Genomic DNA, 13913 nt, shown 5'->3' with positions numbered 1-13913 from the left:
CCCGTGCTCCAAGGGAGAGACACGCACTGATTTCCCGGGGCTTTCACCCTCACACGTCGGGGGGGAGTGTCGGACTCTCCGATCCACCCGAGAGCGCTCCCGGTCCCTCCTCTCAATATTTTATCCCTGCTGGATAAATCCGCATCTACATCCCTGGGCAAGCGGGGTCTCCAGTCTAGTGCCCTGCCCTCTGCACCCTCCTTCCTACCCTCGCAGCCACCTCCTGTCATTCCATGTGCGCTGAGCTGAGCGCCCGGTCTCTCCGGGGGGTAAAGGGGACCCCTGTCCCCGAGGGGACATCGCCATGTGTGACGATGTGACGCAGCAGGGTGCGGGGGAGTGCTGGCCTGGGAATGTGCCCTGGGGATGGGAGACCTGAGAGCCTGTCACCTGAGCCAGGAGAGGAAGGCGGAGGTGACACCTCTGCCCAGGAATGTGAAGACAGGCTGCAGGAGGGACCCTGCAGGGGGGTTTAGTTTCAGTTTGAGGCTGGGTGGAGGAACGCAGGAAACCCCAGGGCTGGGGTCGAAGCTCCCTGCTCCCCCAGAAGGACTTGACTGAGGGGTCCTGGTTGTACCCACAAGCTCTGTTTTGGACTGTGTTCCTGTTGTCCAATAAACCTTCTGTTTTACTGGCTGGCTGAGAGTCTCAATGAATCCCAGGAAGAGGGGTGCAGGGCCTGGACTCCCCCACACTCCGTGACAACTAGTGGCAGAGGTGGGATGTACTGCACCCCGTGAACGGAACTTCCTGCAGTAAGTGACTGGGGAACAGTAAAACGAAGGGGGATTGATGGGGACCAGGTGTGCTGAAGATTCAGAGAGAGATGGTTTCAGGGGGCGGTTAACCCCTGTGAGTGTGTGACCAGAGAGAAGGACTTTTGCAGTAACAGGGTCCCTCGGGGGATTGCATTGAGCGGTCCCAGGGGTGGAGGAGTCTGCAGCTCGACCCTGGCAAAGAGGTGGTGACCTCAAGAAGGACTGGCATACGAGGGGTTTTTCCTGGAAACCGTGGGAAGCTGCCCGGCCTGCGAGTGGCCAGCAGGGAGATGTACGCTAAACACCTTAAGAGTGACCTGGTGGAGCTGTGCAGGCAGAGGGGGATGCGCATTGGGAGGTCCACCAAGGAACAGCTGATTGCCCAGTTGGAGGAGCGGGATCGCTTGGATGACCCGATCCCTGTCCCTGAGGGAAGCCGCCCAGCAGACGCAGCGTGGGCCCTGGGGCCTGACCGGGATGGGAGGGGTCAGACTGCTGCCGAGGACATCCCGAGACCCTTCCTACCTAGGCCTGGGGAAGGGGTTGAGGGAAGCCCAGTGAATACCGAGGGCACTCTGACCCCGGCAGCCAGCAGGGGATCCTCCCGGCAGAGCTCCCCATCCCTGGAGTGGAGGCGGCTGGAATGGGAGAGGGAGATGAAAATGAGGGAGCAGGAGGATCATGAAAAACAACATCAACATGAACATCAGGAGAAGGAGAAACAAAGACAGCATGAACTGGAGCTGGCCAGGCTGAGGAGCAGTGGGGCCCTGGCTGCGGTGAGTGAGGGGGGACCCAAGACTGCAAGGAGCTTTGATAAGTGCTTCCTGGCCCAGCGGAAGGAGGGGGAAGACATAGATAGCATCCTGACGGCCTTTGAGAATGCCTGCGAGATGCACAGGGTTGACCCTGCAGACAGGCTCCAGTTTCTCAACTTACTGGACCCCAAAGCCGTGGAGGTGTACAGCCGAATAAAAGGGCCAGAGGCAGGGGACTACAAACTGTTCAAACATGCCCTGCTCCGTGAGTTTGGGCTGACCCCCGAGATGTACCGGAGAAGGTTCCGGAGTCAGCGTAAAACGCCTGAGGTCACCTACCTACAACTGGTCAACTGGATGCAGGGATATGCCCGCAAGTGGACAGCTGGGGCCCAAGCTAAAGAGGACCTGCTTGACCTAATTGTACTGGAGCAACTGTATGAACAGTGACCTTCCAACCTGAGGCTGTGGCTGGTGGACAAAAAGCTCGAGAACCCCCAGCACGCAGGGCAGCTGGCTGACAAGTTTGTGAACAGTCGGTCGGGGGGTAGCAGGGAGGAGTCCCAAAAGAACAGGCCCCCCCCCCGATGCAGAGAGAGTCACCATGGGACCTCCCAGTGGGAAAATAGGGAGAACCCCCTCCGAAGGGGAACGCCTGGCGTCGGGACCCTCCGACCTGCTCTAGGGGACCAACGTGACCTGAGCTGCTATCATTGTGGCCAGAGAGGCCATGTACGGACCCAGTGCCCCAGGCTCAGGGACAGACTGTGCAGACCCAACCTACCCAGGGTTAACTGGGTAGGGACCCAGCTGGACGAGGGGCAGATGACCCAGGCAAGGGGTGCTGCCAGTTTACCACCTGCTCAGGAGGGAAGAGAACCCCCGGCCAGCCCCGCGAGAGGGCTGAATGCTCTGGTCTCAGGATGCTCGGTTTACAGGGTGGGCGCTGTAAAACAGTTGTCCCTCTGGAGAGAGTGCCTTGTTCCCCTGGAGGTGGATGGGAGGAAGGTCAATGGATACTGGGATACGGCCGCGGAGGTGACGCTGGCCCAGCCCGAGGTGGTGGCCCCAGATCAGGTGGTGCCCACCTACCTTACCCTGACAGTGGTGGGCGGGACCCCATTTAAGGTGCCCGTGGCAAGGGTACACCTGAAATGGGGGGCCAAGGAGGGCCCCAAGGATGTGAGGGTACACCACCATTTGCCCACTGAGGTTTTGATGGGGGGAGACCTAGAGGACTGGCCAAGCAACCCCCAGACCGCCCTGATTATGACCCGTAGCCAGAGCCGGCGAGGGGCACTGCACCCTGACCTTGCGGAGGGTACCACACCAGAGGCGCAGGACCCCCCTGGTGGGGAGGGAGCGCCGAGGGGCATGGCTCGGAGAGGCTGTGGCCTCAGACCCGGCCAATGGGAGGGAACCGGTCCCCATACCTTCCCCAGCCGCTGAGTTCCAGGCCGAGTTGAGGAAAGATCCCTCCTTGCGGAAGCTCAGGGACCTGGCCGACCTCAGTGTGGGACGGACCATGAGGAGAGGCTGCCAGGAGAGGTTCCTGTGGGAGAAGGGGTTCCTATACCGAGAATGGGCTCCCACAAGGGAAGCAGAGTCCTGTGGGATCAGGAGGCAGCTGGTGGTCCCCCAGAAGTATCGCTGCAAGCTCCTGTACCTGGCCCATGACATCCCCCTCGCAGGGCACCAGGGAATCCGGTGCACCCGGCAGAGGTTGCTACAGAACTTTTACTGGCCCGGGGTCTTTACCACCGTCCGGCAGCATTGCCGATCCTGTGACCCCTGTCAGAGGGTGGGGAAGGCCCGGAACAAGGGGAAAGCGGCTTTGAGACCTTTGCCCATCACAGAGGAGCCTTTCCAGAAGGTGGCCATGGACATCGTGGGGCCTCTCAGCAAGACGACCCGGTCGGGGAAGAAATACATTCTGGTGGTGGTAGATTTTGCCACCCGCTACCCCGAGGCAGGTGCCCTTAGCTTCCATTGAAGCAGACACCGTGGCAGATGCACTCCTGACCATTTTCAGCCGAGTGGGGTTCCCCAAGGAAGTTTTGACAGACCAAGGCTCCAACTTCATGTCGGCCCTGCTCCGGTGCTTGTGGGAGAAATGTGGGGTCCGGCACTACTGGGCCTCAGCTTATCACCCCCAGTCCAATGGGCTGGTGGAGAGGTTTAACGGGACGCTAAAGATGATGCTGAAAATCTTTATGAAGCAGCACCCACAGGATTGGGACAAGTACTTACCTCACCTGCTGTTCGCGTACAGGGAGGTGCCCCAGGAGTCTACCGGATTTTCACCTTTCGAACTGTTATATGGAAGGAGGGTGAGGGGCCCCCTGGACCTGATGAGAGACGAGTGGGAAGGGAAGGCCACTCCCGATGGAGAGTCAGTGGTGGAGTATGTCCTGATCTTCTGAGAGAGACTGGCTGAACTCATGGGCCTGGCCAGGGAGAATCTGGCCAGAGCCCAGAGGAAGCAGAAGGTCTGGTTTGACCACACGGCCCGGGCCCGCGCCTACGCCACCGGGGATCAGGTGATGGTTCTCATCCCCGTGAGAAAGAACAAACTACAGGCCGCCTGGGAGGGCCCTTTCAAGGTTGTCAAGCAGCTCAATGAGGTAAACTATGTGGTGGAGCTGTCGAACCGGGCGCACCACCGCCGGGTGTACCATGTGAATATGATGAAGCCATATTATGCCAGGGGGAATGTGGTGTTGGCCATGTGTGGACATTGGGAGGAGCAGGGAGAAGACCCTTTAGTAGATCTATTCCCTGGGACCAGAGCTGGTTCCCCCCTGGAAACAATTCCCCTCTCGGATCAGCTAACCCCTGCCCAGCAAGCTGAGGTCAGGGGGGTGCTGTGTCCGTACTGACAGCTGTTTTCTAACCAGCCTGGATGCACTAATCTGACTGTCCACTGGGTGCAGACAGGGTCACACCCGCCGATAAGATGCTCCCCCTTCCGAGTCACAGGGAAAACTGCTCAGGACCTGGAAAGAGAGGTCCGGGACATGCTGGCTTTGGGGGTGATCCAGCAATCTGCCAGCCCTTGGGCCTCGCCGGTGGTGCTGGTCCCCAAAAAGGACGGGTTGGTCCGGTTCTGCGTGGACTATCGGAAGCTCAATGCCATCACGGTATCTGATGCCTACCCCATGCCCAGGCCGGACGAGCTCCTAGACAAGCTGGGAGGAGCTCGATACCTTACCACCATGGACCTTACAAGGGCTACTGGCAAGTGCTGCTGGATGCAGATGCCCAGCTGAAATCAGCCTTTTTCACCCCTCTGGGGCTCTATGAGTTCCTGACCATGCCTTTCAGCCTCAAGGGAGTACCAGCCACCTTCCAGCACCTGGTGGACCAGCTACTGAGGGGGAAGGAGAGTTTTGCCGTGGCGTATATTGATGACATCTGTGTCTTTAGCCAGACCTGGGAGGACCATGTGTCCCAGGTTAAACAAGTGCTGGACCGACTCCAGGGGGCTGGGCTGACTGTAAAAGCGGAGAAGTGCAAGGTGGGGATGGCTGAAGTATCTTACCTGGGCCATTGGGTGAGGAGCGGCCGCCTAAAGCCGGAACCAGCCAAGGTGGAGGTGATCAGAGACTGGCCCGCTCCCCACACCAAAAAGCAGGTCCAAGCCTTTATTGGGATGGCAGGATACTACCGAAGATTTGTGCCCCACTTTAGCACCATAGCCACCCCCATCACTGAGCTATGCAAGAAGGGGAAGCCAGACAAGGTGGTCTGGACCGAGCAGTGCCAGGAGGCTTTCTGGGCGCTGAAGGAGGCTCTGGTCAGTGGCCCAGTTCTGGCAAACCCAGACTTTGACAAGGCCTTTGTGGTGTTCACCTATGCCTCAGACACGGGACTGGGGGCAGTGTTAATGCAGGAGGATGAAAAGGGGGAGACACACCCCATCGTGTACCTGAGCAAGAAGTTGCTACCCCGGGAGCAACACTACTCAGCCATCGAGAAGGAGTGCCTGGCCATGGTGTGGGCCCTCAAGAAACTAGAGCCCTATCTCTTTGGGCGACACTTCACCGTCTACACCGACCACTCTCCCCTGACCTGGCTGCACCAGATGAAAGGAGCCAACGCCAAGCTCCTGAGGTGGAGCCTGTTCCTGCAGGATTACGACATGGACGTGGTCCACGTGAGGGAAGTGCCAACCTGATAGCGGATGCGCTGTCCCGGAGAGGGGGCCCCGAACTTCCCCAGGTCACAGATCAGAGTGACCCCGCTCAGTTCAGTCTCGAAGGGGGGAGAGATGTGATGATGTGACGCAGCAGGGAGGGGGGAGTGTTGACCTGGGAATGTGCCCTGGGGATGGGAGACCTGAGAGCCTGTCACCTGAGCCAGGAGGGGGAAGTAACACCTCTGCCCAGGAATGTGAACAGAGGCTGCAGGAGACAGCCTGCGGGGGGGGGGGTTAGTTTTGAGTTTGGGGCTGGGTGGAGGAACACAGGGAACCCCAGGGCTGGGGTCTAAGCTCCCTGCTCCCCCAGAAGGTCTTACTGAGGGGTCCTGGGACACCCAGGACCCACAAGCTCTGTTTTGGACTGTGTTCCTGTTGTCCAATAAACCTTCTGTTTTACTGGCTGGCTGAGAGTCTCAATGAATCCCAGGAAGAGGGGTGCAGGGCATGGACTCCCCCACACTCCGTGACAGCAGGGAACCCCAAGGCTGGGGTCTAAGCTCCCTGCCCCCCAGAAAGCTCCCTGTCCCCCAGAAGGACTTGACTGAGGGGTCCTGGTTGTACCCACCAGCTCTGTTTCAGACTGTGTTCCTATTGTCCAATAAACCTTCCATTTTGCTGGCTGGCTGAGAGTCATGGTGAATCCCAGGAAGAGGGGTGCAGGGCCCTGACTTCCCCACACTCCATGACACCGGGTTAGAGCTGTTAAAGATCCAGGCCTCCATTTAGACAACAGAACTGAGCTCAGTGTGTGGGTGCTGGGCTGCTGGGAAAATCTGACCCTAAAAGTCACACAGGCAGCTGCCACGTGCTGAGAAATTGCTACCCTCTGGCCCTTATTCAGGTGGCTAAATGGGAGCAGAGACTTCGGTAGATCTGGCCCCCAGTGTGGGTACTGAACCCTGGAACATCAGCCCTGGGATCTTCAGTGAATGTGGTTCCTTCAGTGGGTTAGAAGGTGGAGAACATAGGATCTCTCTCATGCCCAGGTGCAGGATCTGCCTGGTGAGTGGAGCAGACAGTGCCATGCAAAGGCTGAGTCTTCACTCAGTTACATACAGTGGGCTAGGACAGATCCAGGCCTATTTACCTAGAATCCTGGGACAGGGAAGTGGGACAAAACCTCAAGCGCCCCAGTGATGTGTAATACCTGGTAGCCAGCAATTCTGCCCTATCCACGGAGAGGGCAGCACAGTGAATATGAGCCAGTCCATCAAAAGAACCAAAAGACGTGTTACTAGGGGGTTTAAGTAGAGAGAGAGAGAGAGAGAGAGAGAGAGAGAGAGGGAGAGGGAGAGGGAGAGGGAGAGGGAGAGGGAGAGGGAGGGAGAGAGAGAGAGAGAGAGAGAGAGAGAGAGAGAGAGAGAGAGAGACCAAAACCCAACCTGGTCCATTTCCCTCTAGTGTATCTGTCACTGCAATCACAGCCCTTGTTCTGACGCAGCCCAGATAATACTAGATAATCTAGACAATACTTAGTCCTGCCTCGACTGCAGGGGACAGGAGTAGATGACCTCTCCAGGTCCCTTCCAGTCCTACGATTCTCTCATTCTACAACTCACACCCATTTCCCTCAATAAAGCTGTTTGTCAGTCTCTGGGGCAGAAACCAGCCTTCCTCTCCCTGCAGCTGCGGTTCCTTCTTCATCTGACAGCCCCTGGAGAGACTCCCACCTCTTGATATCTCCTGGGCATTGTCTGTATCGATGGCTTACACACCCGGCACATTAGGAGTACCCCTGCTTCAAGGGAGAGACACGCATTGATTTCAATGGGCTTTCACCCTCAGACACGATGGGAATGGATGACTCTCCTCTCCCATCCACTAAACAGGATTCCCTGCAGAATGATCCCTCCCCCGGTAGTTTATCCCCAATGAGTGAACCTGTATGCAAATCCCTGACCCAGCGGTTGCTCCTGGATCCCAGACCAGTGTCCTGTTCTCTGCATCCACCTTCCTACCCTCACAGCAGCCATGTCCTGCTATGTGGGCTGAGCTGAGTGCACCGTCTGTCTGGGGTGTAAAGGAGACACCTGTTCCTGAGGGGACATCGCCATGTACTGAGCAATCACCCTTGTCATCTCTTATAGCCACCCTGGGGAACTCGCATGCAAATCCCTGCCCCAGGGGGTTCCTGTTTAAATCCAAACCCCTGGTTCTAGGAACCTCAGTTTCTCCCCAGACACAGAAGTGTCCGGTTCAGCCCGCTGGGGAGTTTTCCTCCTTCTTTGAAAGCGAGAATGAAATCTCTATTGCTTTTCCTTTCCCTATTCTCCACCCTCGTCTGTAAGTCTCTCTGGGGAAGTGGGGGAATTAGGGACACACACATATACATATTCAGTGACTAAATTATATCTGGATTTCTTTCCCTTTTCCCAGTTGTCCTCTCCCAGGTGCAGCTGCGACAATCCGGTTCTGCGATGCTGAAGCCCGGAGAGACCCTGACACTCACATGCACCATCTCGGGTCCATCCAGTGACACCCTCTCCAGTTCTTGCTGCTGGTGGACCTGGATCCGGCAGGAACCCGGGAAAGGGCTGGAATGGATGGGAGATGTATCCAAAGAAGGGACAACACACTATGCCCCGTCTCTCCAAAGCCGAGTCACCATCTCTGCAGAGCCTGCCAAGAACCAGTTCTCCCTGCAGCTCCGCTCCCTGGCAGCTGCAGACACCGCCAAGTATTACTGTGTTAGGAGACGCACAGTGACACAGAGCAAAGCGGGGAGTGGCCCAGAAAGGGGAAGCGGGCTCTGAAGAGTGCAGAAATGCCAGTTTAACAGGGAGTGTTGCTGACACATATGCACACATGTTCAGAGAGAGAGAATCGGGTAGGAACACCTTACCTACAGAACATATTAAAAATGAGAAATAAGGGAATTTCTCGCTATGCTATCCCCTACCCAGAACTAATGTCTGCTTCATGCCCCACAATATAAAGCGTTACCAATCTACTATGCTGCACAAATACAATCAAAATCTGCATATACCGACCTGTCACAGGAACTACATCAAACATGGGCATAAAATCTCCATCAACAAGGGCACAACTTTCCCGTTAAATATATCCAGGAAACTGGCAATCAGTCTCATTCTCATTGCACAAGAGAAGCTCCTTCCCATTTACACATTCATTCCTGTTTGCCTAGAATATAGGAAAAGGGAAGTGAGTCAAAACACCAAGCGCCTGAAATTGTGGCCTGCAATTCTCTCCTGTTCCCCGAGAGGGCAGCACAGTGACCTTGAACCAGCCCATCAATAGAACCAAAGACGTGTCACCAGCGGGTTTAAAGAAGTCACTGTGTCTGGACACAGGAGACAGGTGGAATGGGCTCTCTGAACCGCCAAGGAACCAGAAGCGAGGACTGTAATATGGACCGGGTTTCCGTTGGGGGTTGGAGAGGACCGGAAACATCATAGAAATGAAAAATGAAAAGGAGGACTTGTGGCACCTTAGAGACTAAGAAATTTATTTGAGCATAAGCTTTCGTGAGCTACCGTTCACATCCGATGAAGTGAGCTGTAGCTCACGAAAGCTCATGCTCAAATAAATTGGTTAGTCTCCGAGGTGCCACAAGTCCTCCTTTTCTTTTTGCGAATACAGACTAACACGGCTGCTCCTCTGAAACCTGTCATAGAAATGATCCATTATTCAGCCGCCACTAGCAGCGCCACAGTGAAGGTTGCAACAGGGATTTGTTTCGAAGCCGAATAACGAATCCAGGCTAAAGTCCTCATGTAGTCAGTTCAGCGTCAAAACTGCTGTGTCCGTCCAGGGGCTGGGGTAGAGATCGTGGTGCCAATTCGAGCTTATTTCACCGAGTGGCCCCCGGCAGACACCCCAGACCCTCATCCAAAATGACCCGTCTCCAGCGCTGTAATGAAAGATCTCTGAGCCTATTTAAAGTCGCACAAAAACTTCTGCCAACCTGCTGTTATGGAAGAGAAGAGCCTCCAGACACTGAGCTCCTTGTCCTTGGAAATATAAGGGTGAGATTTGCAAAGATGTCTAGGGGATCCGGACCGCAAGTTCCCCTTAATAATGTAATAGAGCCAGCTAACCGCCTACCTAGCTGCGTACCTGTGCACCCAATCAATAACCAATAAGCAGACATCGATAATCAATAACTGTTGAGTTTGGGAAGCATCAGGACAAGGCGTTTGGGGCTTTGAAACAAGGAAGCGCACCGCATCACTGGAGCCCCTGGGCCCAAAATTCGACTTCTTCAGCACCTCCTCCGTAAGGTTTACACGAGTCAATGAATTGACCCCAGAAACTGATGAGAGATACAGCAGCGCGGTGTGAGAGTTTAATTCACTATGGATTTTTCTATGTTCCTCCTCTGCAGCAATCGAGCAAAGCGTGTGTGTGTGTGTGTGTAACACGCTCTGTCTGTCCAATGTGGACACAGAGAGGCAGATGGCCCCCCACCCTGTCCTTTTTATCAACTCTCTCTCTCTCTCCTTCCTGGGGCGCTCCCACGTTATGCAAATCCCCGCTCCGGGCTCTGGGTTGAAGTAGCGGCCCCGGGGCGCTCAGACCCGCCGTGTCCCCCAGGCGCTGAGCTGCCCCTTGCGAGCGCTTTGTTGTCCCCGCCTAGCGCACAATGAACTCTCTGCTCCTCCCCCTGCTCCTCCTGGCTCTGGCCCCGGGTGAGTGGCTGCGGGAGGCTGCGGGAGGCCGCGCTGATTTGGGGCGGGGGGGGGGGGAGAGAAGGTGGGTTTGAATCTGACCGATCCCTGCTTTTCCCAGGTGTCCTGTCCCAGCTCCGGCTCCAGGAGTCCGGCCCCGGGGTGGTGAAGCCCGGAGAGACCCTCACGCTCACCTGCACCGTCACCGGGGGCACCGTCACCAGCAGCTACTACTGGGACTGGGTACGGCAGGCCAAGGGCTGGAGTGGATGGGATACTGGACCGGGAGCACAAGCTACAACCCGTCTCTCCAAGGCCGAATCACCATCACCGTGGATTCTTCCAACACCAAGTATTATCTGCGGCTGGGCTCGCTGACAGCTGCAGACACCGGCACCTATTACTGCGCCAGACACAGTGACCCGGAGCACAGCAGGGACCCGTACAGAAAGGGGAAGCGGATTCAAAGCAGAGCAGAGAGGCCAGTTCAGCAGGGAGTGCTGAGTGCAGACCCGTCCCCTGCACACACACGGACCCTGGCAGGTTTCAGTCCCTCCGGTAGCAGATATATGAAACAGAAGATATTTGAATGTGAACACTGTGCTTAAAAATAGCTGTCTCCCAGGACATAGAATCCTAGGACTGGAAGGGACCTGGAGAGGTCATCTAGTCCAGTCCCCTGCACTCATGGCAGGACTAAGTATTATCTAGACCATCGCTGACAGGCGTTTGTCTAACCTGATCTTAAAAATCTCTAATTATAGAGATTCCACAACCTCCTTAGGCACAAGACTTCCCTTGCACAAACTCTCTGGGCCAGATTTTCAAAGTTAGGCACCTAAAGTTGCTGATAGGCCCTGGTGGGGTTTGCACAAGCACCTGAGAAGTTTAGCTCAGGCAGGGCCACGTATTTTAAAGATATTTAGCTGCTGAAGATGTAGAGAGTTGCCTGACTCCCACTGATTTCAATGAGTTGTTGACACCTGGGTCCTTTTGAAAATCCCAATAGCTGCCTATCTGGATGCTTAGGAACCTAAATACCTTTGAAAATCCGGCTTCTGTGCCTCAGTTTCCCATCTGTGTAATGGGGATAATGACACTTCCTTACTTTACAGGAGAGTTCTGAGCACAAAACACACTGAAGATTGTGAGGGGCTCAGCCACTATGGTAATTAGGGCATATCAATGACTGAAATGGATACTGAAAATTTTCCTGTCAGAGCTTTTCTGCGATGGAATATTAGTTATTCAGCTAAACTATTTTTTCCACAAAAATAACTATTTTGGGTATTTGGCTGAAAAATATTGTTTTTTGGCCAAAAAAACACATCAATTTAGTTGCTGGTAATTGAATTGTTTTACTTTCCAGGATTTCTCCTCCCCCCCCTTTCTTTCTTTTTTAATTCTTGAAGAAAAGTCTCAGTTTTCAGCCAGGGGTGTGGGGGGGGGGACACACAACACATTTCCCACCCAGCTCTACAGGGATAGGACCCGTTCTTCATCTGGTCCAATCCTGCTGTCAATGAAAACCAGATTCTGCTCTCCTTTACACTGGTAATAATCCAGCATAGCATCCTTGATATCTGTGGGGTTATTTTAGATATCCATCCCCCTCACTGAGGCAGGACTGGACCCTGGCCGTTTCACCCTTGATTTCACCGGGAGCAGAAGCAGACCCTAACTATAATTCAGATAATTTCCAAGTCACCCAGAAGACACGTATTTGATTTTCTGCCCCTGAAGCTGATCTGGGAGATAATCTCCCAGACAAATCAGAATCCTGACTTTCACGTGATGAAAATGGCCAGGCCCCAGAGAGATCCCCACTGACACCAGAACTAGTTTGTCAGCCAGTCAGTTCTCCCCTGTTCGGCTGCAGGGCAGCAGCTGCACCTCGATCTGTTTCCCTCATTTAGCCCAGAACCAGCTCCCTGCCTGCCCCTTTCATCTCCCATCCCCTCGGGGTGAAACCCGCAGGCAAATCCCTGCGCAGGGGAGTTCCTGATTAAATACAACCCCCTGGTTCTAGGTACCTCAGTTTCTCCCAGAAACTCAACTGCCCTTTCTCGGCTGCCGGGCAATCTGTTCATGAATTCAGCCCATCATGGACTCGTTCTTCACCTTCCTTTTCCTCTCAGCCACCCATTCCTGTGAGTGTCTGTGGGAAGGGGTAGGAAAGTTCTGCTTCGCTTGTACCGGAGGGAGAAATCCCCTTGACTTGAGCAGAGCAGGGGGAGTCCCCGGGGAGTATCTGAACAGCATTATAATTCCTGAAACAAATTCCCTCCTTTTGCAGGTGTCCTTGCCCAAATCCAGCTGGTCCAGTCCGGCCCGAGAGACCAGGGACTGGGGACCCTACATTCCTACTGCTCGTCCTTCCAAAACCGACTCAACATCTCTGGGAATGCCCCTGAAGACGAGTTCTGTCTACAGCTGAGTGACATGACAGCTGCAGGAACCGCCGTGTGTTATTGCTCCAGACAAAGGCAGTGGGCCAGAGCAAAGAGGGGATTGGAGCTAGAAGGGAAACCGGTTTGCAAACCGCCCTTTAGCACTGGGCGTTAGGAGCTGAGGGAGAGGGACTTACCGACAGCAGGGGTTTTCAGGAGGGGAAGCTAGGAAAATACCTCGTGTATCAAGTCCCCTGCAACACAACACACACTGCAAGGGTCTTATTCCGTTTCGTTGGGAGCAGTAATGAAAAACACACCTGTTATCTACACACCCAACCTCGAGACTTCTCATCCCCTCCAGCAGGCGGCAGCACGGACCCCCAGACATTGAGAAAGCAACCGACCGAGCAGAAGTCACGCCCTGCCACTGAGACTAGAAAACACAGAGAGAGAGAGAGAGAGAGAGAGAGAGAGCAGGTCACATCTCCTTCTGCAGGAGGCAGCCGTGAAACACACAAACGCGCACACACGCCAGAGGTCCCCCGCACACACACACACGGGGTCTTATTACTCCCAGTAAGAGGTAGCAAAGACTGAAACAGACAAAAGCGGATCCGGATTCCTTCCTTCCTTTCCATACGGGCGAAGAGGGACACCCACTCGTTTCCAGTCCTGAGTTGGTCTTTTCTCTACCTAGCAGGAGCCAGGAGGCCTCGCAAACACACCCTGGCCTTTCTTCTCGGGCGGGACTCATTCAATCCAGCAGAGAGCAGCAATGTTACACAAATGGATTTGCGCCCATGCGCTGTGACAAAGTCCTACTAGGGGGAAGGTGCCCCCTCCTGGATTAAAATTCAGGGTTCTGAATTCCCGACTTCTGTTGCTGGGTGACCGTGCCCGTCACCGCCCTGTGCCTCAGTTTCCCCATCTCTAAAAAGGAGATCGTTCTCCTTAATTCCTTTGTAAAAGCGCTTTGACGTCTTCTGAAAAAAAAAAGTACTCTTTAAGAGCAACGTATTATTATTATTATATCTGCTAGGATACAGATGCACAAGCAACACACACACACACACGGACAGTGACAACGTCCTATTTTATCCAGTAAAGAGCAACGCACGCTGAGACATACACACACATTCACACTCCCCACTGCTCTTCCTCCTTCCAGTAACAAG

The 13913-nt window shown here is 54.8% G+C and overlaps 1 pseudogene; it reads left to right on the top strand.

Annotated features, from left to right (window-relative positions):
* Window positions 1-10267: 10267 nt before the first annotated feature.
* LOC125629504 (immunoglobulin heavy variable 4-59-like) lies at window positions 10268-10953 on the top strand (annotated as a pseudogene).
* The last annotated feature ends 2960 nt before the right edge of the window (window positions 10954-13913 follow it).

Source organism: Caretta caretta, chromosome 13 (genome assembly GCF_965140235.1).
Source record: "Caretta caretta isolate rCarCar2 chromosome 13, rCarCar1.hap1, whole genome shotgun sequence".
Classification (NCBI taxonomy): Eukaryota; Metazoa; Chordata; order Testudines; family Cheloniidae; genus Caretta; species Caretta caretta.
This window is presented reverse-complemented; position numbering and strand designations above follow the sequence as displayed.